This window comes from Carassius auratus, chromosome 31 (assembly GCF_003368295.1).
Source record: "Carassius auratus strain Wakin chromosome 31, ASM336829v1, whole genome shotgun sequence".
Classification (NCBI taxonomy): Eukaryota; Metazoa; Chordata; class Actinopteri; order Cypriniformes; family Cyprinidae; genus Carassius; species Carassius auratus.
Window position 1 is genome coordinate 14,171,045 of NC_039273.1, and position 13,022 is coordinate 14,184,066.

Sequence of the window (13,022 nt, forward strand, 5' to 3'; positions counted from 1 at the left end):
GTGCTCACATCGGAAATGCTGCTCCAACATACACAACATTCACAAAGACTTCCTGAAGGACCTTTCATGCACAAGACTACCCCTGTGCACTCTGATGCATTAAGGTCTGCTGAGTTTAGATGGTGGATATGACCCCTCTGAATTTTTACATTTATGACTAGTCAAAGTTCTGTTTTACAAACATCATATAATAAGTGTATGTGGTCAACAAGGCTTATTTTACTTTATATACTGTTGACAAATTCTGAGCAAGGTTTCCTGACAGGTTATGGAAACTGTGCCTGGTCCTGATCACATCTCTTGTAAAAAGCTGATGCCACTGGGAAAGTACAAGTATAGAAAGTAATAATATGTATACATTTTAAAGTTTTTCTTTTTCTTTTTCTTTTAGTTATTGAATAAAGTATTTGTAACAGAACCTTTGTTTTGCCCAGGCAAATTTCTCTGCAGGGACTAATAAAATAACTGAATGCTTAAGCAGCCAAGGTGGCATATCATCAGCTGAACAAATGTACAAGCAGCTGCTTATCAAACATAGCATAGATCTGACATTGATTTGAGTTTGCTATTTTGGATGATCACTTTTGGATGGTCTCTCCTTGGCTTGACCACGATTTGCTGGTAATATCAAGACAAGGTTTCTTTTTCTGACTCACTTAAGCTTTGGTTTATGTACATTAATTTATTTCTGTTTCTGCATGCAGATAAACTATCCACATCTTTTGAGATCAGAGGCAGGCCAGAGACATATTTGATTTTAGCTATGCACTTTTCATGCAAAAATCATACTCTAAAGATATTCAAATGTGTTACAGAACAACATATTGAGTGTATTCAATTCATCCCACAATTCATTGCATAAGCATACAGCTCAATTAACATTGGAATGAATTGAAAACACTCAATCTCCACACCAGTAGACAAAAAAAAACTGAATTCCCATGGGAGAACGGACTGAAAATGCTCACTCTGACCAGTTCCCTCCGTGCCAGTGGACATGCACCTTCATGTGAAACTCCCAAACACGCTAATTCCTATTGAAATGACTGGATTTTGCCCCCGAAATTTTCTCGGAGCAATGGTAAATGTAGCCACAGTGTGCTAATGTTATATTGCTTTTAAATATTTAAATAAACAACAAGTTATTCAACAACATATTCAGAAATTTACATTTTAGACACAATATTGCCAGTTACTGTACTTCTTTATTTTTTGACCTAAAGAATAGTTCTAAAGAAATTCACAGCTCATTGCAACACACAGTAGTTTTAGTAGTTTTTTTATTTTGTTAATATATTTTAAACAAATCAGTTGAATCAATCATTCAATTACTTACTGTTTTTGTTCCTGAATAAATCAGAGTTGCTTAATAAATTGGTTGAGTAAATGATTCAAATGACTCAATCAATGAAAGTCACCTGTCGCCTTCTACTGGTGTAACTGTAAGTAGTTGATAATCAACACCACTCTTCCAATAATAATCAAACATACAACAAACATGCCAAAAGAGAGCAGCTTCACAGAAGTGACACTAACTCTGTCTGATCTATTTGCTGTAATGCTTACACTTTAGCAGAGCAGTTTAAATGAGTAAGAGTCAAATCCAGAACAAGTAAGTGTTGATGGCTGTCTGGTTGCATCATATAATAATTGCTGTTAATAATGATCATCGTCTGGTTGACTACGTCTTGTATTCATTTTTCTGAAAAATCCAGTCATATGCACATAAACTGACAGCCACCATTTATAGGCTACTACTAAATATTGTAGAAATGTAATTTACTGTAAAGTTGCTTTGTAATGATTCGTATCGTAAAAGGCGCTATACGAATAAACTTGAATTGAGTTTGTTTCATACAGAATCTGAATGCTGGCAGAGCAAAATCCATATTGATTCCATTCGGACCATTTTAACCCAACTCACAAAGTTCAGATCACTAGCATCACTATTCACTAAAGTTGAACAAATTGCCTCATATTTATAGATAACATTTATTTATACTCTTTCAGGGTAGTGCACTCATTTCTAATCCACTGGACCAAAAACAAAACTTTTCATGATCTTCTATAACATAGTAATAAACAAGATAAATGCTTTGACACTTCTAAGTCAACATGTCTGATAAAAGTTCTTCATAAGGTTGGAAATGAAATAAGCTACAGTACTGTATTACTAGAGAGCTGCTATTACAACAAGTTCCAACAGAGATATGTTGTGAGTTACCTGGCAACAGAGAGTGCGTGCCCTATGTTTTAGATTTGTGTCTTACGAAAGTGATACCTTTATACAATAACAACAATAATCTGCGTCAACATTGGACTGATCGTTTTTGGAATTCAAACTGTCTTAAACCTTGCATAAAACGCGGAAGCACAGAAAATGATCTGCCGTCGGTTTAAGAAATACATTTAAAAATAAGCATTTTCGCAGGGAATTCTTGTAACCAACCCAACAAAATATACTGCTGAAAATCCTCACCCAAAATCCCATGTACACTGATACGTTATTAAAAATGTCTTGGAAATACATGTTTATCTACCTCTTGGGTTTGTAGAATTAGTCAAAGTTGGAGACCATCCAAGTAAAATCAGGTTTTAGAGGGGCTGATATCTGGCACTGGGTGGAATTGCTTTCATCCAGGCCAAAAGCCCCTGCATCCATGTTATCATGGATTACACTCCATTTGCTCCCTCTGATGGATGGAGGGAGAGAGCCAAAAATAGGCAACATAGAACCACACCCCTCCACAGCTCTAATGGATATTCCACTGAGCCATTTAGTCCAGATTGGATTTTCTGATATCCTGACTTCTGTGATTTAAGAAATGTTTGGGCAAACCAAACTCTTCACTTTAACCAACAGTAAGCTATGAAAAGGCTGCCTTAAACAGTAATGAAAAATAAAGAGATTTGGCATGCACTGGCAGGAGATTTCAACTGGATGATGGATGAAAGCATGTTAAAAAGCTTTGAGAAAAAAAAAGAAAAAAAAAACTTTTGCACTGCGCATGCTCACACATGCAGTTTTAATAATGTATCCAACTTGCTTTAGAATTAGGCCTTCTCTATCTTACCATGTACTGGTGGATGTTTCTCACTTTGAAAAATGCAAATGCTTATTGATAAACCAATGAATAAAATAGGATTAGGATATGCATTTTATAATTTATGTAGCCTATGTATCATGAACATCTAAATGGTTAGAAACGTACTTGTAAAAAATCAGCAATAATTTGATCATGTAGGCTACCTTGGGGAAAAAAAACACAAATAAGAGCCCTTTGATATCTCAGTTCAAATCGAAAGTCAGATTTCAGAATGAAAGCAACAATTTCTTATCAGATTTTACAAAGACATAATGATCTATCCATAAAAATGTAATTAGCACCGTATGTCTTGTATCTCTTTCTTGTGTATTTTAGGAGAAACATTTCACACAAGGTTAATACTTAAATGGCGCATGATTGAGATCTCACATAACTCCTCCAGATGAGCTCAAAGATTCATGTAGCAGTTTTATTCCCAGTTGTAGCAAGTCCCATTTACACCAAATGATAAAAAAGACTCTTTTTGGCACGAAAATTTAGTCCAACATATTTCCCCAAATCCCAATTCCACAAGAGAGCATGATATCGCAAGAGCGATTCTTAAAGGGATTAGGCCGTTCGAGAAATTAGTCTTGCGCCACAATTTAAGGCAAGGTGTGGAGAAATAGCAGGAAATAGCAGGTGCTTAAATGAATGTTTAAGAGACATCTTCTCCTTGAGATTAACGCCTAATTACTTCTGGAGGAGTGAGAGTACATAACCAAAATACCATACAGCACAAGGCTAAGCCTTCAGAAATAATATATTTTTAGACAAAAAGGCAAAAGGTAAGGGCAACAAATCCATAAGCGCATCTTCAAGCATGTGCGTCTGTGGCATTCGGTTTGTGGATCTGAACGCTCAATAATGATCAACCAGCTCCTTTGACACTTAAAGACAACAACAACAACAAATGGGCTGTTTCTAAAACTAGTTTATGATAGGTTTAGAGGGTGCTAAAGGGCTGGCATTATAAAATAAAGGAGTCATATTTTCACATTTTGGTGTCCCGCCTTCCAGTCCGCTCTGTTTTCTCTGAAGCAGCACAAAAAAAGGAGAAATTGAGTCATTATTGTTTGTTCAAACGGAGGCTTCAAGGGTTACACGTGATCTATGTGATGTTTGTAATTGGAGGACGAAGCAGGCGCTCTGAAGCACGGCTCAGTCTTAACCTACATAGTGAACATTGTACAAATACACCACCTGATATGCCTGACATGTTTTTTTTTTTTTTTTTTTGCAATCCACCAGGTGGCGTAGGACTCAGGGAAAAAAATTACTTGAGGGGGAAAAACAGAAAAATTCCAAAACACAGAATTCTCTCTCTCATTCTTGTGCTTTCCCCTTTCTTTTTATTTTTGTTTATCTCCTCAACAGCTCATCTTTCTATAAGCACATCTAGCTTTTAGCCTGCCATACTAGATCTCTTAATTGCCCAAAACATTTGTGCACTGGCCTCTTTAATTTTTGTTGTTGTTGTTTTTGTTTTTGCATGTGGTTTTCCCAAAGAAACTAATAGAGCCAGTGAAGGCGAGTTAAGAATAACTATTAAGTGCTCAAGTGTGAACGAGCAAGAGAGTATTCAGAGACAATAAATCTGATGTCATCATGGCAACATTATCTCAAGGTGTAGGGTATTGCAGGTGACTAAACCCTTTTCCTGAAGAAAAATAAGTGTAAAACAATTTTTATACTTGCAGCAACACACACTAACGTTCTGTACTGTAACATGTTATATTCATCACCGACCGATCGCATGAGCTAAAACCTACTCTAAACTAATGTGAAAAATTTCCACCCGAGTTTTGGCGGACTCACCTCATAAAGTCAAACTTGAAAACTATTAGCCCACCAAGGTGTGATGCAACCAGTTTCCTGCCACTGTCTCTGAGTCACTAAAGATCTTTCCTCAAGTGACTGTGCTAATTTCCTTGAGGACTGCTGCTGTTTTCAGCTGCTCTTGCATATGAATTTGTTCCTTTTAAAAAGTCAATTTTCAAATCTGCTGAAAAAGATGCCAGGTGCGATTCAACTAATCAAATCCCACCATCACACTCTTACATATCAGGAAGAATTTAACTCTTTCAAAACACTGTGTAATATTAAAAAGCCTTATTGTTAGACCACTTATTCTGATGCTCTTTTTTTTTACTCTATGCATATTACATAAAAAATTATATATATTTATTAAAGACACTTATTTTTAAGTTGGTCCGAAAAGTGTTGAACATTTTTTTTTTTTTTCAAAAATTTGCTTATTGTGGTAACATCTAGATCAATGCATTTTATTCAAGTCAAATAATAATTTAACATCATTGATTCAACCTAAATATATTAGATTACACCAAAATACAAATGAATAAATTAAATATGTGACCACTGCAATTGACCCCTTTTACAGAGTAAACATAAATGGCTGTTATAATGAAGAATCAGTAACCAAAAACTTTATAGCATGACATATGCATCTTCAGCAGGTTGTATGAGGACGCTTGTGGCGTCAATGTGGCAGCTGTGTGCCTTCACCCAACCCCCTATGCCAGGCCCTGCTTACAGACAGCACACACACACACACATACACACACACACGTTACTGAGGTAGGCAAGGCAGCAGTACTTCCACCACTCTACATCAAAACCCCCCACCACACCCCACCCCACCCCGCCCACTTCTGCTGGGCTGTGACATCCTGTGCTGAACTGCTCACATGCAAAACCTCGAGACGGCATGGCCCACGCTTCAGTCTAAATCTGATCTACCTCATATATGTCAGCATTATGCATCTGCTGCCTGAAACTAACCTACTAAATATGTCTATAAATGTCTTTGGATTTAACAAAAATATCATCATACCAGCTTCTCATAAACTATGAGAACGTGAATGGTAAATTTGACGTGGGATGTAAGAAAGTCGAAACATCAGATCAGACCACAGAGAGGTTGGTTTTCTCACCACAGTTGAGGAGTTGAGTATGAAGCACTGTAGGTGTTAAATACATACCAGCTTTGTCTCTTCTGGTTGTGTCTGTTAAATGGTAAAGAACAGCAGACGACTCCTGTGTTGACAGTCTGCAACATCCAGATATTCGTCATGTGAAGATGCTAGGATTTTAATAACTGGTATACAGCATTCTCAAGTGCAGCTAACAGAGATGGAGTCTACACAGACTGAAAGTGCACTTAAAGAATAGGCAGAGATTTTTTAAAAATACACATTTTATGGTGTATTCCTTTATAAACATTTGCCAATTCATGTTTATAGAAGATGTTTATGAAAATTTATGAAAATGGTGCATTGTGCTATACTGTCTTGTGTTGAAGTTATGTGGAGAAATGTTAGCAAAATAGGCCATATTTACAGTTTATGGAGACCGATGTGGTTCTCATAGCTTTGTGAGCAATACATGAAGTCAAACGGATACAAAAGTGAGTGATAACAGTACTGACAGGAATCCACCAGACTTCTTTCAGTACACAGAGTCGACTAAGAGTTCAGTAAACAGATGATATAATTTCCTACAATGCGGATTATTATAAAATCTATATTAAAATAAGGGCAGATGATGAGTGTACTTATAGCATAATTTAAATAATAGTGAAAAAATACCTAAATCATCTCCTGCATCGTTGAGCATAGCACAGAGGGAATTCAATGTTTGCACAACAGCATATTCATATACAGAGAAACTATATTCTAATCACACTTTCCATCAGTGCCACGATACTACATTTATAATATTGCTCATATTTCAGTGTTACATGATATGTAAATGTCTCTGACATTGTGAGGCCACATTTCATATGCAAGTAAAACTATTTTGATGTGGTATTGCAGAAAAGATATTTCAATTTCTGTGCCCTACACACAATCGTTTGTATATATATATATATATAAAAGTAAAGTGTTACAGTAAAGTGTGATACCATTAAGTTGCTGATCTTAAAAACTGGTTATCCATGTGACGTCTTCTATTCTCTGTGGAAATTTAGAAAAGAAAAGGCTTCCTTTAGAATTTTTTTTTCGCAAGCCAAAAGCAGTCTTTTTATATTAAAGAACTAAAAGGACCTCGGTGCACTTGCTAACAGCAGATCCGCACCATGTTACAGCTTCGTTGCATCATTCCTCTGATGAACACGCTTGGCTCAAGACTTCGCTGACAATATAGGCTAAAGCTGGCAAAAAAAAAAAAAAAAGAGAAAAAGTTGCTATCAGATGGGGTAAAAAATGTGCTGCTCATGTAGACAAGAATGTGGGGTGGTTTCCGGCACTCAGGCTAATGTTAATAGGCAGCACATTGTGCCCGCTCAGCATCATCAGACAGTTGTTTTACAACTTGTAAGTAAAAGTTGAAAAAGAAAAGAGGGTCACTGCCAATGCCGCTTGCTATTACCGTTCATACAGACTGGAATAGTAGTAAGTCTCAGACTCATACTGATGATTAAGTATTTGTAAACTCTTGTCACCACTAGCTCGTTTCCCTTTCTAACACAAACAGAAATCCTTCAAAGTGGCCCAGGAACACCCCAGTGATGTCATCCTACCATGTAATTGTGTCATTCGTGGCTGTTGCTCAGTAGTTCATGTAACACACAAAGTATTGATAAAAGCTCCCCTTCTTCACCCAGCTTTTCTAAGTGGGTTGTTTATTTTTGTGTGGAATTTGTTGGTTAAAGTTTGCCAAGGTTTTGCAGTAATTATCTCATGCACATGTGGCTGGGCACTGCAGGGGGCCATGGTAAATTACACATTTCTCTCCAAACTCCTGGATGCTTTTACGGCCTGTATTATGCAAAACCACATCGGAGGGCCTTAAACAACCCTCCGGTGGATTGAAATAAAAGTGACGCTGGTCTTTGTTTTGAAGCTCAACATGTTCTTTGTTTGGCAGTGCTGAATCGGTGCTTGTTGTGAAGAAGGGCCTTAACTATTTAAAAGAATTTCCCCTGTAGGTTAGTACACACCTGGGGTGTCTTTAGTGGGGTGGCGGATCCAGATGGGTGGATGTCTGTATGATTCCATTAAGAAAAGGGAGTTTTTTTTTTTCATCATGAAGACAGCAGTTATGAGAAGGCTGGAAAAAAGGTATCCAAGAGATGCTGTAAATAATTACCAACATAATTTGCCAGAAAACCTCAAATCACCTTCCATAACTATATATAATGAAGTAAGGGGCCAATGGCATGTTATGTCATATTTTAATTTATTCATGAATACATAAAAAATTCATTTTATACATACAATATTAAAATATTTAAGTATTAAAATTCATTTGTATATGTACCTTTTGGGGTGCATAAAGCTGGTGTAATACAACTATGAAGAAAAAAGGCTCATAAATAAATACATTCTTGAAAACAAAAACTTCAAAGTATTGAAGATGCATAATTTAAAAAAAAATTTTTTTTTTTACAAAACTGCTTCAATGCTAATATATGAAAACTAAAACTTTAAAATATATTATGTAAAAACTGTATATAAGTGGTGAGTAAACTATTAAATCAGCATGAATTCAGAGTATATTATATGAATTTTAAATATGTTTTAATAGCGCTGTTAATCATTCAACAAAATCTATTAAATCACTTTTTAAATTGTGATTAATTATCGATTAATTGATTAATTATTAATAAATAATAATTAAAAGTTTTTAAAAATACTTTTGTGTTGCAAAAATTCCACATTCAATCTTCAAATTAATGTAGAAACAACATAAAGACAGTCTATTTTTAATATTTGTTTAATGCCTTCTTTTTTATGACTGGTGAGTATAACTGATAACAATACTAATGTCACTATGAAATAGTTTTTTGTTTTTCCCCCCTAATATTTAACCATTGAACATAGACATTCAACAATACAGTTCAACTAAAGCTATCAATTTTAACATTTATTAGATTTGAAAAATAACAATCTTTAAAACAATCTTTACATAAACCCATTATAATAGACTTATATAATATATATTATATAATAAATTTCATATTTACCTGTACCTTTCAGCAAGTAGGAAATATACAGAAATTATATAGAAACAGAAATATATATATATATATATATATATATATATATATATATATATATATATATATATATATATATATATATATGTGAATCCATAGAGCTGCACATGTTATTGATTTCCTCTTTTTTTCTTTTGTTCTATGTTTAACAGACATCACAGCAGCAGAGTTATTAGGTTATTTGGGCTTCTTTAAGAGCTACCCTGCTGAACATGACGTGGATCTGACATGCATGGTATTTTCTCACATATCTTTACCTTTTCTGACCCACTTCAGGTATTAAAGTCTCTAAAGGGCAGACAAGTTGTTAGATGAGGGAGACCTTGAAAACCACTGCATTTCAGTGTTCTTAATTGTGACTCATATATATATATATATATATTCATGACTTCACAGATGACGTAACTACGACATTGTAAGCTCGTCGTTTCTTTTGCGCTTTAATATGAAACAATCCAGGCAGCGTGCAACTGCATTTTTGTGTTCAACTGAAATGCACGCGCTTCCTACGAGTACAGTATAAAGGCTGACAGGACAGGAAAATTCATATTTACTGACATATGTCATGACAACATCTTGTCTGACCGAAGTTAACTTTTGTTATAGGCCTACTGAAACTCCCTCTTCACCACGTGGTCACCATACCATTTCCGTTTTTCTTAGGTGAAGTTCGAGTGCGCGTCTGTAAGTCTAATGTGGTCATAAAGACATTCTGCATCTAAATAAAGGCAATTCTGGTCAAGAAAAAAAAACAAAAAAAACAAGCAGCAGTTGTAAGTGGGCTTGCCAGCCCGAGGTCCGCCCCTGCGTTTAATATTTTGAACACGTTAGAAAATCTCTGCCAAATCTGACCTATTGTGAGAACAGCTTCAGAAATCCTTCAAGACAAGTTTGTCTTAAGATGTCCTGTTCCATCTACAAAAAGTAGATGTTCTCTAAACTAATACACTTCAATCAAAGCTGGCAAAAATATATTAGTGGGTCAGAAAAATCAATTCATTACGTTGATTCAATATTCTCCTCAGGCCAAAATAACAAAGTAGGTCAATCAGTGTTAAACTGAGGAAAGTAAATGACTTCTGTCTTCACAACACTAAATGCATTTTATGTGGGTTGTTGTTGAAATTAAATTGTACGTTGTGGGCTGTCATGAGAAGGTCAAAAATAATCTTGTTGCTCTATGCTTCTATTATGACTACCTAGGCCGATCTTCACGAGAAAGTATAGAGGCGTTCCATCTCGTAGGTATGTTGCACCTCTGATCTAAAATATCAGCCCACACAATCTACTAGCCAAGGTACCACAGAGGCAAACTATTTTTGGAACACGTTTTCCTGTTTTATACACTTCAACAACAGCGGCAGATTTCTTTCAGGGTAATTATGGGGTAAAGAATTGTTTTATTAAAGATTAGAAAATCTTGCAAGATGCCTTAAATATTACTGGATATATTAAAGACAACATTTACATGATGCAAGTGTAAAACCATTAATTATGTGAACAAACTTCAACTTTATTTTGAGGGGTATGCAGGGGGAGTGGCAACATTTAGGTTTTATGAGAATAAAAACAGGTGATGAAGAATAACAGAAAAAAATTGAATCAGTTGGGTACCAATTGGAGCCATGATGGCAAGAAAAAAATGTCAAAAATTAATTCCAATTATAATTTCAGTTTCTGACACCTTTTCACTTTCTTGATTTGATCTCCGTCTCACTACTGTGAGATTTTTTTTTTTCTTTTGAGTCACGCTATGGTGTCACAAGAGTTCATCAGTTTTTGATATTTTTTTCTCTTGATGTTCCACCATTTCATGTCCCCAAACAGTGTAATGTTGACACTGATGCTATCCGACCCATTTACAAAAAATCCCCACACATAATTACATCAAATGTTTGCATTAGCACTATGCAAAAGCAGAAAGCAAGACTCTAATGAAACCCATAAAGACTGAGTCAGAGACGCACAGTAGGAAAAATGGCAATGCAAACCTGATCTTCTTCACTTCAGGTTATTTACATTCTGATTTATTCATAAAAATAGCAAAGCCTTTTCACACAAGCAGAAAAATAAATCCCCTTTAAGAGTAGAGTTGTCAAATATTACTTTTCTGTCAAGAAATGTTTATTAAATATACGCACATATTTCTGCCCTGATGCACTGATGTATGCATTTTTAAGTATAGTGTCATTTTTTGTTGACAGGTAAATGGCACACGTGGATGTGCAGGGTCTAAAAAACATCTAAATAACAAATAACAGAAATTAGGTCATAAACAGACAAAGTCAGTGTATCAGTAAAACTAATAACAAATTAAGGTCCGGTACTTCATGAATAATGTGTCTTTTGGTCTTCATGCTTCATTTTAAGCCTAAATCTGTCATTTATGACAACAAATTAATCAGAAGGATATCAAGACTAAATCCAGGCAAAAGCACTAGATCTGTTAGGGGGAGGGAAACGTGCACTAAAATTCTTCTTTTTTTTTTCAGCCCAACAGATGCTCCTTCTTTGTCAGGGTATAAACGGCTCAAGGGAGGACGGACCAGCTCCCCCCAGCTGGAGCCACAAACCAAGCTACCCAGGTGAGCAAGTCAGAAAGCGAGTCACTCAGCAGTCCACGCTTCAGACCCGGCTGAATAAATCTGAAGTCAATAAAGTCATGAAGATTAAAAAGTTCCAGTTAGTGATTTTGCCAAGTGGCTTGATTTTAACTACCAATCCACCTTTACACATAGTTTATCATGCACTACAAAACTTGTCTACTTGTTGCATTTCCCACAAATATTAATATTTACTTGTTGGATTTCCTCCTAATGTTTTCCTTGAAGAACTAAAAAGAAACTACTATTAGGTAGAAATAAATAAATAAATAAAAACATACAAATATCCTGAAAATCTGTTGACTGCTCAAACTTAAAACAGTTAGCTTTACAGAACAGAAGTAAAAGTGATTATGACACATTCAAAATTTGAAAAAAAAAAAAAAGTGAGATCTTACTCCCTCTACTATGAATATTCAGCTGATATTTTCTGATTATGTATTCACGTCTTAATACATAAGATGCCCACATGTACGCCTATGTCTGTATACAGCACATAGGAGCTTAGCTTCAGAGTAAACAAATCAAAGACTTGACATCAATATTCAGTAAAAACTATTTTATTCTTGTTGTCAATATGGATCTACAGGAATTCCATGGAGCACAGTTAAAAAACAAACAAACAACAACAAAAAGATGTAGGATACAATACAAAGAGCAAATAACAATACCATATGGCTATTATAAACATCTTTTATACAAAAGCAAAATCAGCGTGTTGCAGGAAAAAGCTTTAAAAACAACAACAACAACAACAACTTCTACAAAGTTTTAATAGTTTTTCCCACAGTCCTAATTTTACAAGCACTCTTCATCATGACTCTAATGTAAACTCATGCTGACACACCATGAAAGAACATTATCTCAAAATCTACTCCCTGTGCTGCTGCAAACAGGGCTGAGACGTAAAAATGTCCCGAGCAAAACAAATTCCAAAACTACAAGCCAGCCAAAATTTACAACCCAGCGGAGAAGTTCCTAGCATTCCAGAGTCCATGTTACATATATACTGTATGTACTAATGTAATGAATTGCTGTAGCGATAACAATTTCAGATTTTAACTGCCCCAGGGAATATTCACATATTGAGTTAATGTTGTTCAACAGAATTACTCAGCACTTTACCATAAAAAATAAATAACCAGAAAGCAAGAACGTGTGATTAAACATCAGAGACGACATATCTGCTAAAATAAAAGCTAATGGTAAAATGTGAGCAAAAAACAAAAACGTCTTGTTATATACAGTGTTAACAAAACTTTAAAAAAACTGCCGTATATTACATAATTCACGTTGACCGCTGTATATCCA